At 40.0% G+C, this 21415-nt stretch overlaps 1 long non-coding RNA gene across 1 annotated transcript; it reads left to right on the top strand.

The window, feature by feature from the left end:
* The first annotated feature begins 336 nt into the window (after window positions 1-336).
* Window positions 337-2754, top strand: LOC133224588 (uncharacterized). Its single transcript, XR_009728890.1, has 2 exons — window positions 337-426; window positions 2491-2754. It is a non-coding gene; the product is annotated as an uncharacterized LOC133224588 (long non-coding RNA).
* The last annotated feature ends 18661 nt before the right edge of the window (window positions 2755-21415 follow it).

The following is a 21415-nucleotide window of genomic DNA, read 5'->3' on the forward strand; positions in this document are numbered from 1 at the left end:
AGGCACATTTGTCAGTAAGGGAGTGTACATTAAGGAAACAATGCTGCTCTGTAATGCCCACAATAATTACAAAGATGAAAAGGTTAGTCTATTAGTGTGCTAAGATATATTGAATACTTTCTTTGTAAAGAAAGTAAGGTAGGGGAGAGGAGTTTTTAAGATTTGTGTTTTATTTCTTATTATCCTACTCTAATTTGATTGATAATATATTAAATCAATTTCTACAAGTCAAGTCTGTTTGCCCATGACAGTAATTGAGTGATCTCTCCCTGTCTTATCTCAACCCACAAGCCTTTTGTAATATTTTCTTTCCCCTGTCCAGCTGAGGAGAGGGAGTGCCAGACCAGCTTTCGTGGGCACCTGGTATCAATCCAGAATCAATCCAACACAATAAGTTATTACTCATGTTAAGAAAATCATAAGAAGGTATAGAAGTATTTTGTTCAAAACTCATTAAAAAGTGCGTTTATTGATATGTGAACTGGGGCTAAGGCTCGAGTTCACATATTCATCATATAAAGTTAATGGCCAATTTAAAATTATAAGGAATCTGGAGTTTAAAAACTTTGGAGGTTGGTATAGTTTTTTAACTTTAGTCTATGATTTCCAAAAGTTTTAAATAGGCATAGATTTGAGAGAGGGATTGAATGATAATTTATTTTAGGTGAAATTTAAAAATCTTTAACTGTAACATAAGAATTCAGAGAAGTTTCTATTCTTTTGTTTAAGCAACAAAAATAGAAGCTAAGCATTAGCAGAAAGGAATCTGACATGCACCAAATATATCTGAGCCTTCTAGTCAAATACATGCTAAGATTTCATGTATTCTAATCACATTAGTTATCCTCATAACTGAATGATATCTTCTACCTCAGGCTATTAGTGGCTGTGTCATTTCTGACACTAGCCTGTCATGTCATCTCAGACAAATTATACATCAAACAAATTATATCCCAGCATTAGTATTTGGTTGAAGTAAACAAGTACCTGAAGGGGGCCTATAGGGATGCTAGGGAGGGACTCTTCATTAGGGACTGTAGTGATAGGACAAGGGGTAATGGGTTCAAACTGAAACAGGGGAAGTTTAGATTGGATATAAGGAGGAAATTCTTTCCTGTAAGGGTGGTGAGGCACTGGAATAGGTTGCCCAGGGAGGTTGTGAATGCTCCATCCCTGGCAGTGTTCAAGGCCAGGTTGGAGGAGGCCTTGAGTGATATGGTTTAGTGTGAGGTGTCCCTGCCGATAGCAGGGGGGTTGGAACTAGATGACCTTAAGGTCCTTTCCAACCCTAACTATTCTATGATTCTGTTTGTTGGTTTTTTTTTTAATTTTCTTCTATATTCTTTGAACAGCTATTTATATTCTTCATCATGCTGTTTGTTCAAAGCTACCATGTATATTAAAGAACTCTGCCATCCATAAGATAGATAATGCAAATCAGCCTGACTCAAATGCTCAAATTAAAACAGTTTATGTTGGGAATTTCAAGATGTGGATCTACTTTCTGAAGCTGGGATCCCCTCTTAGGACATAGGTGGCTTTGTGGAAGTGGGGAAGAAAACAAAGAATCAAGCCAGAATAAGCTGTTAGCCAAACACAGCCTCGGCTCCTGCCACCAGCTGAGTTCACTGAGAGGAAGGAGAAATACAAGATGCTTCCTTTCTTGCATGCTTTATCACAGGGGTAGGTCAGGTAGACCACACATGAAAGTAAAGTCCTGAGCATGTCATGAAACTGGATCAGTTCTCAAAAGAACAGTAAAGTAAGCCTTTTTTTCCCCTGGCCAAACATTTGGGTAATTAAATTCTGAAAGTCCTGCAGTTTCAGCTGCATTTGAAGTAGAAGATACTTTCAGGAGTCATCTTATTGATTAGAAGAAACATTTTTTAAAAAATGACAGAAATAATATGATTTCCCCAGATTAAAATCAAACCATAAAACTAGATTATCAAGGTAAAACTAGATATAACTAGGTTGTCAGGGTGACATTTTCTGAATTAACTGTAGTCAGACTAACTTCCCCAGCATTACTTCAATATTTGATATTTATTGAAAAATTCTGTTTTCTTCCATCACACATTTCTTCTACAAAGATGAAAACAAAGAAAACATCTGGACCCTTCAACAGGAATTTTCTTCTAGGTTCCTGTATAAAATACTTGTCTGTTAAGTCCTACCTTCTCAGAATATCTATCCTACTAAACGTTCTGCCTTTACTAGCATTAGCTTTCTTATTCAAGGTTCTTTTATTACCTTAAGGAAATCAGAAATATCTTTATGAAGTGACTCTCCATTTGGGCTTAGACATCAGAAGAGTTACATTTTAGCCATTTTCAAAGATCATTTTTATGGTTTAAACAGGTCTAGGAAAATGTATGAGTTATAGTAAAAAAACCCCCCAAAAACAAACAAAAAAGATAATTTCTGCCGGGTGAGGTATCTTACAGAAGTAAGAGATAATTTTTATTTCCATTATTTTCCTTATATTAGGCTGGCATCTCCTTGGGACAAGGCTCATTATCTGAACGTGTCTCAAGTACAACATTGACCTGAAACTTGATTGGACAGCTTTAGCTGATCCTTTTCAAACAAGACTCTGGAGACACAGAAAGTGTGGCCTGCAGCTAGAATCTATCATTACTCTACAAATGTGTTCAAAGAAAAAGATCCACACCCAGTCTGCCTAGTTGCAACTGCGCTTTTCTTATTGCCCTGGCTGCAAACTTCAATAAAGGAGCAGTATTTAAAAATGGATTCTCTTATCTCAGAGTACAGGTCATTTTACACCTGGAGTAAGTCTATTTATAGACAGTAAATTATTAACTAGCATATTTTCATAAGTTTGATTCACTAGCCCACTCTTTTCCAGGTAGCTTGTACTAACAATATCTTGAGTCCTCAAGGTGCCAATCTGAATCATCATGTCCCTACCTGCCTAATCTCCATGTACATTCAGATAATTGACAGTACATTTGGCTTGCTGTCCTAGTTGACTTTTGTTTGTAAAATGCTCAGATAACCTTTGAATGCAGAAATTATAATTACAATAGAGAAACCTGCCTTTTGCAATGTTTTGGTCTTTACTGTATATGTTTTTGAATCAACTTCATGTTCTATATGGAAACAGTCCAAAACCAGCAATGTTGTCTCTCTTAAATGAGTGGTAATACAGGTGACCAAAAACTTTTAAAGATAATATTTATGTCACAAAGCATGTAAATATGAGGCACTGAAAGCTATAAAGTTGCCTAAAGCAATAAATATTTTGCAAAGAGACTCAGTATCTATGTTTCTCCCAGGCTTACCTCAGAGACAATTTCATATGCAAAAATATAAATTTTAATTTCACCTAAAAGTGAATAAAAGTCTATTTTCTCACTTGTGCTGTTTTGCTATAGAGGAAAAGACTTTTTTCCTCTGCCAGGGAGGTTTTTTTTTTCACTAACACCCAGCAAAGGAAGAACAGATAAAAATGCAACATGTGCACAAGAAAAAAAATCCTTTTCCACATGTCAGCCTGAAATATATCAATCTCTCTTTGTGGCAGTGGGAAGTGAGAATTTATTTCAGTAGATCTGCATTTAGAAAACTCTACTAGCCAGCTAGTCAAGGTAGCCTATCACCCCAGCTCACATAAATGGATGGTGGATTTTCCATCAGCTAGTTTATGACACCACATTTTTGTGTGTTTTGCAGCAAATATGCAATTAGACACTGTTATTTCATGGGCCACCTACCACCAAGTTATGTTATCCTGTCACAACTCTAATTAGCTCTCAAATGAAGACCCCATAGTATGGAAGAAATGGAGTATATATCATTCAACTAATCTGAAGGAAAAGTAAGCTTTCCAATGTGACTCATCACCTCAAGCTGCATATCCTGGGGGAAAGTCCCTTTCCTACTACTCTTTTTTAGAAGTCAACTGCCAAAAGATCACAGAATCATAGAATCGTAGAACAGTTAGGGTTGGAAAGGACCTTAAGATCATCTAGTTCCAACCCCCCCTGCCATGGGGAAGGATACCTCACACTAAACCATCCCACCCAAGGCTCTGTCCAGCCTGGCCTTGAACACCGCCAGGGATGGAGAATTCACAACTTCCTTGGGCAACCAATTCCAGTGCCTCGCCACCCTTACAGTAAAGAACTTCTTCCTTATATCCAATCTAAATTTCCCTCGTTTAAGTTTGAACCCGTTACCCCTTGTCCTATCACTACAGTCCCTAATGAAGAGTCCCTCCCCAGCATCCCTATAGGCCCCCTTCAGATACTGGAAGGCTGCTATGAGGTCTCCACACAGCCTTCTCTTCTTCAGGCTGAACAGCTCCAATTTTCTCAACCTGTCTTCATAGGGGAGGTGCTCCAGTCCCCTGATCATTCTCGTAGCCCTCCTCTGGGCTTGTTCCAACAGTTCCATGTCCTATTTATGTTGAGGACACCAACACTGTACACAGTACTCTAAGTGAGCTCTCACGAGAGCAGAGTGGAGGGGCAGGATCACCTCCTTCGACCTGCTGGTCATGTTCCTTTTGATGCAGCCCAGGATACGGTTGGCTTTCTGGGCTATGAGCGCACACTGAAGCTGGCTCATGTTCATTTTCTCATTGACCAGCACCCCAAGTCCTTCTCCGCAGGGCTGCTCTGAATCTCTTCTCTGCTCAACCTGTAGCTGTGCTTGGGATTGCCCCAACCCAAGTGTAGGATCTTGCACTTGATATGGTTAAACTTCATAAGGTTAGCATCAGCCCACCTCACAAGCGTGTCAAGGTCCCTCCGGATGGTATTCCTTCCCTCCAGTGTATCAACCAAATCACACAGCTTGGTGTCATCAGCAAACTTGCTGAGGGTGCACTCAATCCCACTGTCCCTGTCAGCAATGAAGATGTTGAACAAGATCGGTCCCAACACCGATCCCTGAGGGACAGCACTCGTTACTGGTCTCCAGCTTAACATTGAGCGATTGACCACAACTCTTATTGTGCAGCCATCCAGCCAGTTCTTTATCCACCGAGTGATCCATCCAACAGATTGATGTCTCTCCAATATAGAGAAAAGAATATCATGTGGGACAGTGTCGAATGCTGTGCTCAAGTCCAGGTAGATGACACCAACTGCTCTACCCCCATCAGTTCTGTAGTCACATCATAGAAGGCCACCAATTGGTCAGGCAGGATTTCCCCTTAGTGAAGCCATGCTGGCTGTCACCAAGCACCTTGTTGATTTTCATGTGCCTTAGCATGCCTTGCAGGAGAATCTGCTCCAAGACTTTGCCAGGCAGAGAGGTGAGACTGACTGGTCTGTGATTCCCTGCATCATCCATTTTCCCCTTCTTGAAAATGGGGGTTATATTTCCCTTTTTCCAGTCACCGGGAACTTCACCTGACTGCCATGAGTTTTCAGATATAATGGACAGTGGCTTAGCAACTGCATTTGCCAGCATGGACTTGTGTACATTCAGGTTTTTAAGATGGTCTTGAACCAGATTCTCTCCTACAGTGGGCACAAGGTCTTCATTCTCACAGTCCCTGTGTCTGCCTCCCAAGACTTGGGTGATGCGGTCAGAGCCTTTGCCAGTGAAGATGGAGGCAAAAAAGTCATTAAGAACCTCAGTTTTCTCCAAATCCAGGCTAGCCAGTTTTCCTGATAGCTTCCAGAGAGGGCCCACGTTGTCTCTAGTCTGTCTTTTACTTGCAATCTACCTATGGAATCCCTTCCTGTTATCTTTCACATCCCTAGCCAAGTTTAATTCTAACTGGGCCTTAGCTTTCCTAACCTGGTCCCTAGCTTCCCGGACGACATCCCTGTATGTTTCCCAGGCCGCCTGTCCTTGCTTCCACCTTTTATAAGCCCCTTTTTTCATTTGAATTTTCCTCAGCAGCTCCTTATCCATCCAAGGAGGTCTCCTGGCCCTCCTGCTGCACTTCCTTCTAGTTGGGATGCAACACTCCTGAGCTTGTAGTGGGTGATCCTTGAACATCAACCAACAGTCTTGGCCCTCCTGCCCTCTAGGGCTATATCCCATGGAACCTTACTAAGCAGGCTCCTGAAGAGGCCAAAGTCTGATCTTTTGAAGTCCAGGGGAGTGAGCTTGCTGCACATTCTTCTCATTGTCCTGAGGATCTCGAACCCGACCATCTCATGATCACTGCATCCAAGGCTGCCCTGAAGCGTGACATTTCCAACGAGCCCTTCCCTGTTGGTGAGCACGAGGTCAAGCATGGCACCTATCCTTGTCGTCTTCTCCATTACTTGCAGAAGGAAGATGTCTTCCACACAATCGAGGAACCTCCTGGATTGCTTATGCTGGGCCATACCGTCAATCCAACAGATATCAGGGTGGTTGAAGTCACCCCTGAGAACAAGGACCTGTGAGCGTGAGGCTGTTCCTGTCTATTTACAGGGTGCTTCATCCAGACTCCTCTTGACCATGCGGTCTGTAGCAGATCCTCACAGTAATGTCTCCCATTTCTGTTCTCCATTTAACCCTGACCCACAAACTCTCTGTTGACTGCTCACCTGTCCCCAGACAGAGTTCCATACTCTCCAGCCTATCCCTAACATAAAGGGCAACTCCCCCTCCGCGCCTGCCAGCCCTGTCTTTTCTAAAGAGCCTGTTACCTTCCATTCCAACACTCCAGTCATAAGAGTCATCCCACCATGTTTCTGTGATGCCTATTATATCATATCCCCATAGACATGCAAACATCTCTAATTCCTCTTGTTCCCCATGCTACAGGCGTTTGTACAGAAGCATCTGAGACAAGCTCCAAATGAAGCCGGCTCATTGGCTGGGGTGGCTGGAATATATCTACATTGCTCCAAGTATTTATTATAGGTGCTGGCAACTGACTGGGTGTGTTGGGATGGAATGATGACTCCCTCTCCCACTACATCTAGTTTAAAGCTTTCTTGACTAGCCTGGCAAGCCTCCTACCAGACCAGCTCCACCAGCCCCCAGTAGACCTGGCCTACTAAATTGAGTCCATGTTCTAGGTACTCAAACCCCTGACTATGGCACCACCCTTCTAACCATTTATTAACATGGCCAATGCTCCCAGCCTTTTTAAGGTCCTCCCCTTTATCCTGGAGAATTGAAAAAAAAAGACTATCTGAGCTCCAGAGCCCCTAACCACCTCTCCCAGGGCTCTGTAGTCCTTCTTTATGTTCTCCGGGCTGCTGCTATCTATATCACTAGCACCCACATGGATCACTAGAAGTGGGTAACAGCCAGTGGGACTTACTAGAGCAGGCAGCCTCTCTGCAACGTCCCTGATCCATGCCCGTGGTAGGCAACACACCTCCCTTTAGACCGGGTCAGGCCAATAGATGGGTGCCTCTGTTCATTTCAAAGTAGAGTCCCCTACTACTGTGACCAGCCACTTTTTCCTGCCAGCATCAGTAGTGATCTTCTTTATCGGTGCATCAGCTGGTTGTTCATGGTGCATGTATCCTCATTAGCCCCCGTAGGACAGCAAAGCAGTTCTGGATGGGGACAAGGAAGCCCCTTGCTTTTTTTTTTTTTTGTTTGTTTGTTTGTTTGTGTTTTTTTTCTTTTTGGTCACTAATTCCCATCTTCCCAGGTTAACGGCCTCCTTCTTTCCTTCATGAGCTAGAGCGGAAGCTTGAGGCCCCTGCACAGTTTGGGCCTGGAGCAAGCACTCCTGCTTTCTCTCAGCTTCCCTGACACCTTTCAGCCTATTGACAGCGCCCCGCAGCTCAGCCACCTCCTGCAGGAGGGCCTGCACTAGGGAACACCGCGTGCAGCCCTGCCCATTGTGCACCCTTCCCTCACCAGAGCAGTGCTCTACACTCCGAGCTCTGCGCTGCAGCCTCCCCTCTCATCATCTCTGTGTGGGTGCCTACGGCGGCCACTGCCGGGGCAGCCACAGCAGAGCTCCCAGACCGGGCCCTGGTCATATGACGGGTGCTCACCATCCCCCTCGCCTGCCCGCCCGAATTGCCTCACAAACTGCCTCCACCCAACCTGTTTGCTGTGCAAACTGCCTCGACCTGCCCTGTTTGCCCACCCTGTTTGCCGTGCTCCTAGTCGCTGAAGAAAGATCTTTCTTCAACTCTTTCTGTGGAAACCATAGTTCAAAACAAACTTGGCATGAGAGGGCGAACCATTCTTGCCGTTGCGAATTCAGGCTGTTGAGATGCCACAAGACAGGAAATGTATTCCCTTCACAAAATTAAAAATGTTGTTCTGAGACCTAGAATTAATCAGTCCGGCTCTGCATAGCAAAGGCAGGCAGCTAAATTCTTTCAAAGCACAGAACACTCCCCTAGCCCCTCTCCCCCGTAAAAAAAATGCAAATGTTGAGTTTTCACTTGCTATGACAGTGCTGTGGGCAGTAGGTGACACATAAAAGCATCTACTAGTCCTCTTCTTGTCTGTGCCACTGTGTACCTCAGAGGGTAGCAAAAGTATTACTTGGAGCACCAGAAAGCTTTTCCTGTTGGAAGAAGAATTTTGATAATGTCTTAAATTACTCAGTGATCAACATCATGTTGGAAATCAAATGTGATTTTTTTTTAAATTTAAAATTGTTGCAGTTGCACTTCTGGGATTTTTTCTCTTTTTTTTTCTCTTTTATTTTTTCTCCCTTTCCTTTCCTTTCCTTTCCTTTCCTTTCCTTTCCTTTCCTTTCCTTTCCTTTCCTTTCCTTTCCTTTCCTTTCCTTTCCTTTCCTTTCCTTTCCTTTCCTTCCCTTCCCTTCCCTTCCCTTCCCTCCCTTCCCTTCCCTTCCCTTCCCTTCCCTTCCCTTCCCTTCCCTTCCCTTCCCTTCCCTTCCCTTCCCTTCCCTTCCCTTCCCTTCCCTTCCCTTCCCTTCCCTTCCCTTCCCTTCCCTCCCTTCCCTTCCTTCCCTTCCCTTCCCTTCCCTTCCCTTCCCTTCCCTTCCCTCCCTTCCCTTAAAAAAAAAAAAAAAACAAAAGAATTGAATTGAAATAAATACATATTGAAATGGTGGATTTTCCTGTCCAGTGGCATTCTGGCTTATCTATGATACATGTTTACCCCCTGCCTCCCCCAAACTGTTTCACTGGTGTGATCTCTTCTAGAGACTGATTTTTAATTTTGGAGTTAGCTGTACCATTATGAGATGCTAGCAGCAAAGGAAATAAGGCTTGAAATGTCTCCATACATTAGTAGTTTGCAATACAGACATGAAAACCAGCAAACCCTGAGGCATTCACAGCAGACCAACAGTTTCCTATGCTCTGTAGGCTATTGATCAGTAACTAGTTTTTCCACAGCAAGGCAGGGAAGAAGCTGTTAAAAGAACGTATGACTTTTAAAAGAATTTGAACCTCTAAGCTTGACCTGTATACAGGCCAATATTTAGGGTACATCATGGCAGATTTTATACATATCCCAGCTTAAAGCTATACAATGGAGAGAGTAGCTTGAGAACTTGGACTAAACTTCCCTAATTCTTCATGTTCCCAGCTGTTGTGTTTTTTTTCTTTCCTTAGCCAAACCCCATAAAAATAACAGCACTGACCCTTTCTGGAAGAATTATGGATGTGATTTCTTTAAGGAAATCATTGTGGTCCTAATAATAAGAACCTTCTGTCTCACAAGGGTTTGTTTGGTTTCAGACACACTGTGTAACAGTCAACATTTTTATAGAAAAAAACATTAATTATATGCTGCTGTGGAAGCTTTAAAAATTCTGTGTAAATTTCTCTGCTGCTGTAAATAGGAACGGTTTCACCGCATTACCCTGGCAGAAAAATCTAGCCTACTGTGTTTCTGATATCAAATAAAAAGACAAGCCTCTTAAAATAAAATCAGGCTAACCTTTAAGCCACTGCCTGTGTCATCTGCAATAAATACTGCACTGTAGACTTTGTAACTATCGTACTTTTTCTTGGTTTATTGTGCATACAGGACTGTACTATCCAAACTAGATGGGAACAGGAGCAATTGATATTTCACCTAAATTGTACAAGCAGAGAATCTGATTGTATGCTAGAGATTTGAAAGGTTTATGAGATTATAACAGAAAAATCATGAGTAACTGTAAAAAACACAGCAGAAGAGGTATTATGTCAAATTACTGTTAATTTCAGTGGTCATAGAGTAAGATCCCAGATATTAACCTGTTAAAGTCAATGGAACACCATTCAGAAGAGATCTTCCAGATCTCTTACAAGTATGAATCCACACTTATTTATAACTCTCTGTCATGAAGAAAGAAATAATGCAGATGCAAATCCAGTCTGATCAGAATCAGGTGAAAAAGGAAATTTCATGTACTGATTATCTAGCCTATTCACGATGCTACAAATTATTCTTCAAAATGGAACCACTTATTATTATTATTGCATTTTGTTAAAGCAAATTGAGAATATAACACATTTCAGCCATTGAAAGATATATTATTTCTCTCAAAAATGGGAAGTTGTTACTATACTTCTCATCTACCTTGATATGAATGTAGGTACAGTTGGCAATATCATAATATTTATGTTGCAAGTCTAATCTTAAATTAGCTAACTTTTATCAACACCACAATCTTTGCACATAACCCTCCCACTGCAGGGCAGATTAAAGCTTCAAAGGTGCCCAATATAATTTCTAAATGTGTTAACTTGGCTGAGAAAAAAGCTCTTTAAAAACCCATATTTGTTTATGCCTGTCAGTTCAAGACTCGGAACCCTCAGGAGAGGCTGAATACAAGTAACCTTTGAGTGATGGTGATCCCAGTTTCCCCTAATATTCCAGGTCTGCTCTGTAGAATAGAGCAAAAAGGACCTTTATTTTCTGGGCTGTTGGCTTTATCTTCAGAAGATAAAGCTCTAAAGAAATGCTACTTGACTAAAAAGATTAAAAGGACTCTATTAACTGAGTGACTGCAATTGAAGCTGGAGAGAGAGGTAAGAATATGTGAGAGACAAGTCTGCAGGCACCAAGGTCAGTGAGGAAAGAGGGGAGGAGGTGCTGCAGGCACCTGAACAGAGATTACTCTGCAGCTTCTGGTGAAGACCATGGTGAGGCAGGCTGTCTCCCTGGAGCCCATGGAGGTTAATGGTGGAGCAGATATCCACCTACAGCCTGTGGGGGACCCTATGCCAGAGCAGGTGAATGCCTGAAGGAGTCTGTGACCCTGTGGGAAGCCATGCTGTAGCAGGGGAAGAGTGTGAACATTTGTTCCCCTGAGGAGGAAGCAGTGGCAGAGACAATGTATGGTGAAGTGACCACAATCACCATTCCATGCCCCCCTGTGTTGATGAGAGGAGTAAAGTAGAGAAAACTTGGAGTAAAGTCTTGGAAGAAGGAAGGGGTGGAAGGAAGGTATTTTTAAGATTCGTCTTTTACTTCTCACTATTCTACCCTGATTCGATTGTTAATAAATTAAACTAACTTCTCTCAGTTGAGTCTGTTTTGCCTGTGACAGTAATTGGTGAGTGATCTCTCCCTATACTTATCTGGACCCATCAGGCTTTTGTTATATTTTCTCCCCCCTGTCCAGCTGATGGCAGTGATAGAGCATCTTTAGTGGGCACCTGGTGTCAAGCCAGGGCCAAGCCACCATTGACCTCCATAGATACCAGAGCAGCAAACACACAAGTTTTTTCCCACGAGGAAGAGTCTTGTCTTGCTGAAGAGATCAGCAAGAGAAGGAAAGCAATTTACCTCCAGCCAGCAGCAAAGATGTAAAGCTTCTGGGCACTAACACAAATGCTAGCCAGCCAAAAAGGCTAGGGAGAGTGCCTGTGTTTGGTAAAGCACAAATGTTTGGTTCCTGGTCTTGAAAAGAGTCATTCAGCTGTAACAAACCATTGATATCCAGCTCTTTTGTAATGCCAGTCAGCTTGGGGTAGAACTGCCAAGGACAAGCAGGCTCCCACTCCAACTCACAGAGCCTGCAGTCTGCCATCCATAAGGAAAGGAAACAAAGCATAGGCAAAACTGCAAACCAGCTCTTGGCTGGAAGGGAAAACTGACAACCAGCCTGCCTTGTGGCAGCGCTGTGCTCATGAGGGCAATAAGCTTTCATTTGGCTCCTGTGATTAAAACACAGCATTGTCCCTCGGCATCAGCTCCTGGTTCATCAGTCATCTCAATTTCAATGAGTTTGGCACTATCTCTCAGGCAGGCATAACGAAACTGATTCCTGCTTTCAGAAACAATTTAGCCTCATTGTGAAAACAATTTAATAAAGACTTCTCCAGATTTGCCATAAATTCAATGTCCTGAACTGAAACTGTACTAACAAGAAATCGTGCCTGTCTCTGTGTGTTGAATCTTTTCTTTATGGAAGCAGAAGCTGGAAGATAAGCAAGAATAAGAACAACAAAGCAGATTCAGCAACCTTTTCTGCATGCTAAATCCTTCACCAGTCCTTGATCCTGCTAACTTTGTTTGGGTTTAGGCTACTCCCTCCTCCCATCTCAGGTTAAAAATCAAAAAGGTGAAAAAAAGAATCATATTGTATTCAGTCCCCAACTATTTTAATATTTTCTGAGAAGTCCTTTCCTAGTCTGGAGCAAGAAAACTAATTTTCCCCTGTGAAAATACAGAGAAACAATTCACTCAAGTTGTTGTCACAGCATGAGTAAGTGTTGTCAAGGCTCTTTGAATCCACTTGCTAGAGAAAAGCTTTGAATCATAGTATCAGCATTAACTTTCCTTGATTATATCTGAATATGTTTATTGTTTTTATGGCAGTACACACTGATGCTGTATGCAACCCTGCTCCTGCAAGGGAAGTTTACACATCTTTCTGGCTCTTGGATGGCTGTTTCACATAAAGAATTTAAGTCCTTCTGTCTTCCCGTCTTTTGCTCTCCTTCCCCTCTTCCATTTCTGTTATTACTGTTATTATTACCAGTATTATTACTAAATAAGTCTGAGGCTGGAGTTCAGGTGAAAGCCAGTGTATGTGCTGGAGTCAGCAGCTCCGCTTCATACCAGAGAGCAATGTGCTGTGCTGCACAAAACTGACTTAGCCTAGTTCATGCCTTGGGAAATTAGATTGCTCCAAATACTCCTAAGGTGTAGCTACAATTTGAGACTGAACTATGTGTTAAAGGAAGTTGTTTTAATAAATCGTAATGGTTTAATGAGCCCTTAGCCCATGCTCCCCTTTGTAGCCAAAGATTTACCATATACTTTAATGAAAGAAGGTTTAGGCAATGTGTTAAATCCAGATCAATTTACTCAGCTGTATGATGCCAGCTGTCAACACCACAAATGCGAAGGAAACACTAGTTTCAAAAAGCAGTGAAAAAAAACCTGACAATGCAATGATGCCTGCTACAATGGTTTCTCACTGAGGACCAGGGCTCATGAGCACTTGCTTTATGACACTATGAAGTTTAAACACCTGTGTGCCTTCTGTACTGTCCTTATGACCATGCATTAAGTCCAAATTCTTTGTCTTAGTTACTGAACCAGTTCTTGGCAAAAAAAAAAAAAGTCCATGCATTTTCAGTTTTCAGTAATTTTCTAGTGTAGTAAACATAATAGAACAATTATGTAGCTGCAGTGGATTGTTACTTGTGTTTGGCAAGATTGTAAGGATCAAAAGAATGATTCATCTTGTAGCAGAATTTTATAGTAGAAAGAAGAGGTGTGTGGTGAAAATTCAGGGTACTGGAAGTCAGAGAAAGTAACTGGAACCTTGGTGATTTCAACTTCTGTTGTTAGCAGTGTAGAACACAAAACCTACAGCAATATTTTATGCTACAGACTTTAAAGATGCATTCAGTTGGACAGGCTTGGTTTTGTTAGGTCACAGATTTAGACTACATGTTTGGGTGGGGGAAAGCTCCACAGCAAAAGCATGCCTTCCAATCTCATATTTTAAAGATGGCCATGATTTGCTTCTATGCACAGAGATCAATAAGAATAACATTTTTACTTTTTTTGATTTCTGTGTCTATGTAGTCATGCATATTTCATTCCACTTACTGTGCTCTGGGTCTTGGAGCATGAAGGCAGCGTTCCTCCTAAATAAAACCAAATCAGAGGTCCATGCTGCCCATGTAGTACACCTCAGTCAATGGTGGGAGTCTGGGTCACTGGAGTGGAGTAGGATTAACTTGAAGTAATCCCTCAAATGTGTACCAATGTGGAAATCCTGTTCCTGACAGAAACTGTTCGTTTCTAAAGATCTGCTTTATCAGGCAGCACTACTTATGAATGTACATAGATTCTCACAGATTTTTTTCTGGGATAACTTTCAACCACTTTTCCTTTCCTTCCATACATATATCCTCGTTTTCTTAACTGTTGCACTTCAGAAACTGTAGAAAATGATGGCACAAGGACAGATGAAATGGGGAGTAACTGAGGTGTCTAAAGTTCTTTAGCCTCTCCTTGAAATTATGTGCCTTTGTGAGCAAGGATCCAGTTTCATGATATTCAGTTACATGACATTGGTTCAGGATTACTGTCAAAACCCCTAGCAATCTCTAACTGAAAGAGCACATAAAGAAAGACCACGTAAGAATGAAACCCCTGAATAAGAAGGCTGATTTGGGAATAGCCAGTAACTTGAAGTCTGGGGAGATGAATGCTGAGTGAAAATATCAGCTTGGCAAAAATAAGGATCAGCCTGTTTCAGGTAACAAAGTTCTCCTTCAGTGTCTCCTTAAACTTTAGATGTTCATCTAAGGATAAGATGGGGGTAAGACTCTCAGTGTCTTACCTAGTATCAAGTTAGTCCCAGCAACTTACTGCTTTTAAACAATAAATACTTGTTGTGCACTCACAAGTTGTATAAGATCCTGCTTTAAAGGTGTACAAATAAAGGAACTCAGAGAGCTGAGGGTTACGTTTCCTGTGATCTGAATCTGCTTTTAAACCACCTCAAATCTAGGGTTATATCTGTTTCCTTTCTTGGCAGTTTGCCCCAGGGAGCCAATTAAACTTTTGAGAATGAGAGCTAGGTTCAAATTCTGCCTTATGCACCGCTTACAGACTTGTTAGCCAAGCTGTAGCTGCTTGTTTGCAATTTTTTTTACAAACTGATGCACAAGCTGGAAAAAATGCACCTGGGTCTCCAATGCCAGGTTGAGTTTGCAAAATAAAAATAAAAATTAAAAATAAAAATAAAAGTTTTTTTCCTTGTGAACTGTACAAATTGGGTTTACAGTTTTCATGTAACTATGATCATGGAAATGTTTAAATGTTGGTTTTGCATTTAATGTTACCTATTTATAAGAATTTGTTCTCTCTTACTATATTTCTTTCAGGGACTAAGAGGGGTTTGTACATACATCAAAGCCCACAGCATTCTTTCTATAAATGTCAGAAGATGCTGGAGGGTGCCCCAAAGCCTTAGAATTCATGCTTATACTCAATCTGATATAGAGAGAGACCTGAGTAATTTATACTCTAACATTTTCTTCAATGCTTCAACTATCTTAACGTGATGCAAACTGTACATACAATTTGTCATGCAGGAAGCCAGTGTTAGAATAGATCAGATCTGGTAGATTGTCTTAGCTTCAGGTGGTAATTTAAGGGTTTTCATTTAATTCTTATGGTAATTTGCCAAAGAAGCCACAAGGTGGTCATTTGGCACAGTAAATTTAACAGTACCAGAAAAATAAAACCCACAGAAGAATGACAACTTCAACCTCCCTCTTCCTTTCCCACAGTTTCATTTCTACTTTCATAAATGTTTTCCTCCTGGCACCTTTATAGTTAATTTCATAAATTCAAGGATGATGAATTTCCTTCCTGAAGCATTTTAACTGCCAGAGAGCCCCAAAGCTACTCCATCATTCAGCAGAAACATTACAGAGAGCTCCCTCTGTATGAAAACTTTCTGTCCCATGAGGGGAAGACAGCTGTCTCAGTGGGATGGTGCTGACTCCAGCACTGCAGAGGTTTAGGTCCACAGTCTGAAAGATGTTTCCACACTGTTTTGAGATGTGAAGAGAAGGCAAGGATCCACAGTATTCACCCTGCTGGCCTGAATCATATGTGGAATCTATCAGGAAGTTAATACAGCATAAATATCATATGGTCAGGCTTCATCTATTGTATTTTAATGGCAGACAGGAAAACAAACAGCACAGATGTCTGCATTTATAACCACATTCAGTTAAAATACAAAACCCACTTCATGATGCTTTTTGACTGCTACAGATAAAGGAAGAGATTTACATTTCACATACAGGGCTCACTATCAAAATGTAGTCACTTCACATCATGTTTAATGAGGTTTAAGTATCACAGGGTCTTCAGCACCAGTACCAAAATGGGTCTCTTGTTCCACATCTGCAGGAAAGGGTTTTGAATTTCAATAGGTTTAAGCAGAGTATAACATACAACAGAATTCAGACCACATCCCTTTTACTAGTGGGCAAGCTTGCTGCACTACGTCTAAAATCTATTAGAAAACTTAAAGCCAGACTTCATCCCGATGTAATGAAGGTAGTGTCAATGAAGAGTTGAAGATGAATTTTGACTGTTTAGTATATTTACTATGAGGGATGGGAACAGAGAAGTTTCACTGGCTATTTGGCAAGATTACTTATTTAGCTCCAGGATTTTGGTATTTCTACCCATTTAATAAATTGGAACCACATCATCCCACACTGCATTATTCTGAGTTTTTTCCCATCAGATCTGAAGCCCTACGCAACTCCATAGAAGGAGAAAAATGAATAAGATTATGTGATTAATAAGTGACTAAAGGCAGGAAATATAATTAATGTCAATCAGCATGAATTCATAGCATCCAGAACCTGTCAAATCTGGTACTTATTTTTTTTAGAGTACAAATATAGTTGAATGCAATAATGTCAGTGGAACTTGAATTTCAGTACCGTGTATGGTAAGACAGCACACAGTGTTCTGAATAAGAAAGAGTAACAAAAACTGGAGTGTCCATGAAATGGATGTAGAAGGGGCAAGACAGCTGGCATGGAAAATTAATTCCAAAAGGGAAGTCATCATCAAATGTCTGCTCAAAGTGGTCTCCTATAATTTCTTTAATTAAGTCACAGAAACTGAAGATGCTCTGCATCAAATTGAAGCTATTTTAAACTGTCCTTTCTTCCTCAGTGTAATACCATGGATTAGATAGTCTGCCACAAATTTTATACTCTTGACAAAATGTTATGTAAAGTAGCAGGTTGGCAAGTCACTGATGCTGCCATAATATTAGACCAAAATGAGGATTCCTGCCACTTGCCAGGCTATTCTCTGAGACCACATAATAAATTCTCATACTTCCCTGCTGTGCTGGCACTTTTCAGCCTTGGACAGAGTTTACAGCACTGATGCATGCTATTAGGAGATCTCTTTTTAGACCCTGCTGCCCCATATTTACTGTCAGTTTTGGCTGTTACCGATTCCTCTTTCTCTGTGATAGTATTCAGTATATGAACATAGGAATTCTTTATTTATTTGATCTTTCTTTAGGGGAAATGTCAGTGGCAATTTTCCCAGTCACTATAATAATTGTAAATTGCAACCTCCTTTATCTGTTACTGTTTTATTGTCCTGTCAACTTTTTAGTCCTAGACTCTAATTTTCAAGTTGACCTTTGGTATGTATATTTGTTCCTGAAGAATATTGCTGTTATGTTATGATTCCAAAAGGAATCATATTTAGCAAAATTCCAAAAGGAATCATATTTAGCAAAAACAACTGCTGAGAAGTGAAAATCATCTGTTCAGGTTCTTTAAAGCAAGTAACTAGGGAACCTTCTCTTGAGATTAATGAGTTTTTGCGGGGTTTTTTTTATACTGAGAAGGCAGATTAGCTCCAAAATATTCACATGGATAATTGAGTTATTCTGTGTTATTTTCTTCACCGACTTTTCAGAAACAAAAAGATGACAGAAGGATATAACTAGACAGGTGTGAATTGTGCAAATAGCAGATTTGTCTTGGAATAGCCATATTGGCAATCAGAAAAATAAAAAGAAAAAAACCCCAAAACGTTTTGCCAAAGAAGTTTTTTAGATGAAATAAGAGGAGAGAGGTTTGAGTCAGCTAGTTTAGAGCTACTTTTTTTAGTAACAGAAATATTGACTAATGGCAGATTTAGGAACAAACCTGCACAATTGCACAAACAATGTGCTACAAAATTTTCAGATTAATTTTATTTGGAAATTATGATGAAAGAAATTCAAATAAACTAGCTGATGCTGCAGTTAATTTTTTTCACGTAAATTTAGTTTTTACCAGAATAAATCAAGTGATTCCTTTGCCTTGGGAAACTGCATCTTTAAAATACAAAACCCAGATATTCCCCCAGATCTTGAGAAGAAGCTGTAAGAAATGTATAATCTACCAAAAGAGTTTGCAAGCAGTGAAATCTAGCACACACATTTGTGTCATTTAGTGAGATGGAGGTGATGCAAAATACTAGAACTTTGTATCTGAAAAGTCTAAAAGGGATCATTCCAACTCCATCAGATACAAATAATATTACTGGTGTCTAATCTACACAGAGATGCAGAGTGCCAGATCATTAGCATTTCATTTAGTGAAAGTACTGTTGAAATCTGCAGACCCTCTGGAGAAATCCATCTGTTCTCATTAAACAGGGCATCTGTTTTGGCAACTTCTATTAACAAGAATTCTCAGTCTGGATAGAAAATCCGAAAGGCATTTCTTTATGAATGTGAAACAAGGTACCGTGTTTCATGTTTAGCAGATTATTTTTTTTTAATCTTTTTTCTTTTTCTTGCCCCCTACCCTGTCAAATCCACACCTGCAAGTGCTCTACTGAATTCATGCCTAATCTATCTTCATCATAGTAGAAGCATACAGATTCCATCTGGGTGACGAGAAGATGGATGTTTAAGCATCCTTCATCAGACACATCAGCCTTGAATAATTGATCTCTGTCTTTATCATCCATGAATAAACCCACTTTTGCTGGTATGGAGCTGAAATGTAGTCTCTGCAACTATGCTGAGAGGGAGAATTTGTAAGGTTTCTAAAGCATTCTTTAAAGTCTGTAAGTCCAGTGGCTATAATGCCATAGATTATTTTTTTTTTGCATTTTATTAAGACGTACTTAATCTGACAGCAGTAGCTGGGAACAATTTTTATTTTTTGATTTTTTTTTAATGGGAGGTGGGTGTGTTGGTGTGAGCATGTTATTCAAATGTCCCAAGATTAGCTGGATATAACTTTAAAGAAACAAGCAACTCATTGTATGATCTGTACATCATGATGTACATGAACAAATTTCCACCCACTTGTCTTCATGTTCTGTGAGAAGAAATCATTTTTGCTGGTAAGGAAAAACTCCTACTTTAATTTTATTAAATTAAAAATTATTATTTTCACAGGTACGTGGAAATAAAAGCTATTGTACCTCCTTGCCATCTTCCCAGCCATAAAAGCAAGAGGAAAAAACACAAATCTACGAAGTATAGTCTCTCTGCTTTCATAAGAAATGTAAACTACAGAATAAAAAGAGCTGATGTTATGAAAATGTCTCCTTTATATCCAATTATTCTTTTCTGATTTGTTACCCCAGTGAAGAGTATTGCTATTAGTAGAATCAACTTCACTATGAAGTAAGGAACAGTTTAGTGACCTGCATTTGTGCTTGGGAATGGGGAACTCAAGTTCTAATTCTGGTGCTGAAACTAATAATTTTTATAGCCCCAGACAATGTATTCTGGCCTCAGATCAACACTATCTCTATTCAGCAAAGCATTTAAGTACAAGCCTAAGTAAAAAAGACACTGGGATTTTAGAAACTGGTTAACAGCTTTGCTGCATTGCAAGGTATTTGTTGTTTATTATTGAACCTTTGAGTAATAAAGGAGACATAGAAGGAAGTAGATCTCTGAGATGCTAGCTGAAGCCTCTGTTAGGTTTTGACATAGCAAAAATAAGCATAGGACTTTGGATGGAGAAATACAGTCATTTAATATAAAAGAAAAAGATAATCCCAGAAGATGAGCTCTCTAAAATCTATCATTTGTCTTCTCCTTGCTGAGCCAGAGAGACTGTGAATATGATAAGGACTACTAAAGAATTTATTAATGCTTACCTGATATTAATGAAAGTGTTAAGCTTACATAATGAAGTTTCTGATGTAGAGAAATACATTATTTCCTAGAATAACTTTAATAGCTTTCATATGACTCCTTAGGAAAAATCTCATTAAAAACCAAGTCTATCTTTGTTTAACAGGCAACACAAGTAGCTTGATCTTTAAAAGTGGTGAGCTGTAACAGCTATTGAAGTCAGTGAAAGATGTCTTTCTTCAGTGTGCTAACTCAGACCCTGTATTTGTCCTTGTTTCAAAGCATCAAAACCAACTATCTAAGGCAGAACAGTGAGATTCCAGGGAATATGAAAAATTTGCCAGCTCAGTATGCTAAACAAAAAAAAAACCAAAAAACCCAGTATAAAGTGTTTTTTTTTTTTTAGAAAATATAATTATTGATACTTTATATTTTAATAGGAACCATCACAGTAGGAACTAAAATAACTTCAGAATGCATTTGATTTGAGACAAAAGAATCACAGCAACATAACTTTCTTTAACAAAAGAGAGTTTATTGAAAAATAATTTTATGAAATAAGTTATTACAGAATTCTAGCTGTGAAAATAAACAAGTGTTTAAGATACCTTAAAATAAGACTCAACATCTGGAGTATGCATACTCAATTTACAGGCCAAATATAACCTGAGGCTCCTGTTTTCCACATGTATCTGATTATGCTCACATAATCAGTCAGAAATTCAAAGGCTGGCAGAAAGACTTCTTTGAATTAAAAAGCGAAAAGTTATAGTCCTTGACCACTTGACTGAGGAGAGTGTGTGGGTGGTTTCTAGGACTAGGTCTATTCCTCCCAAGGGATGGAAAAGTCAAAGCCTCTCTGGGAAAATGCAATGCTGTGACTGGCAACAATCCTCTTAAGGATTTTTTAACAGAGAAATGGGTTAGGTAGTAAGATACACTAATGGATGCTGTAAAACATAAAAAATGTCTTCTCCAGATGATGCATAGAGACAAATTTGAGAATAAGGAACGGTTAGAGATTGACGAAGTGGTTAGAGCCTTGACAAAGGGGCTGTTTCTGGCCTTTACTCTCCCACACATAGATTACATTATGTCCTTTCCTGGTTAGAGGCTTTTTCCCCAGTACTGCAGAATAGGAAAAAAGTATGGTGTAAAGAGGTTTTGGATCCTAATGAACAAAACTTATGAAAATGCCACTTGATTACTTTGAAAAAGGTTAAGAAATTCCTTTGGACACCAAAGGAAGAAAGAATGTAATATACCAAAGGTCATGTAAAATGGCAACAGTCAGCAAGGAGGATGCTATTGTCACTCTTCTATCTGTATAAAGGCCTTACCAACATTGTTGATAACAATATAAAGCCCAAAGCTTTACTGAGCAGTTGTCAATCTCTTTCCTCAGGCCAGTGTAATCATTTGCAATCTTTACACGAAAGCCTGGGA

The sequence above is a fragment of the Neopsephotus bourkii genome, unplaced genomic scaffold, assembly GCF_033783945.1.
Source record: "Neopsephotus bourkii isolate Nb327-2 ecotype Australia unplaced genomic scaffold, CSIRO-AGI_Nbou_v1 NB_1707, whole genome shotgun sequence".
Lineage (NCBI taxonomy): Eukaryota > Metazoa > Chordata > Aves > Psittaciformes > Psittacidae > Neopsephotus > Neopsephotus bourkii.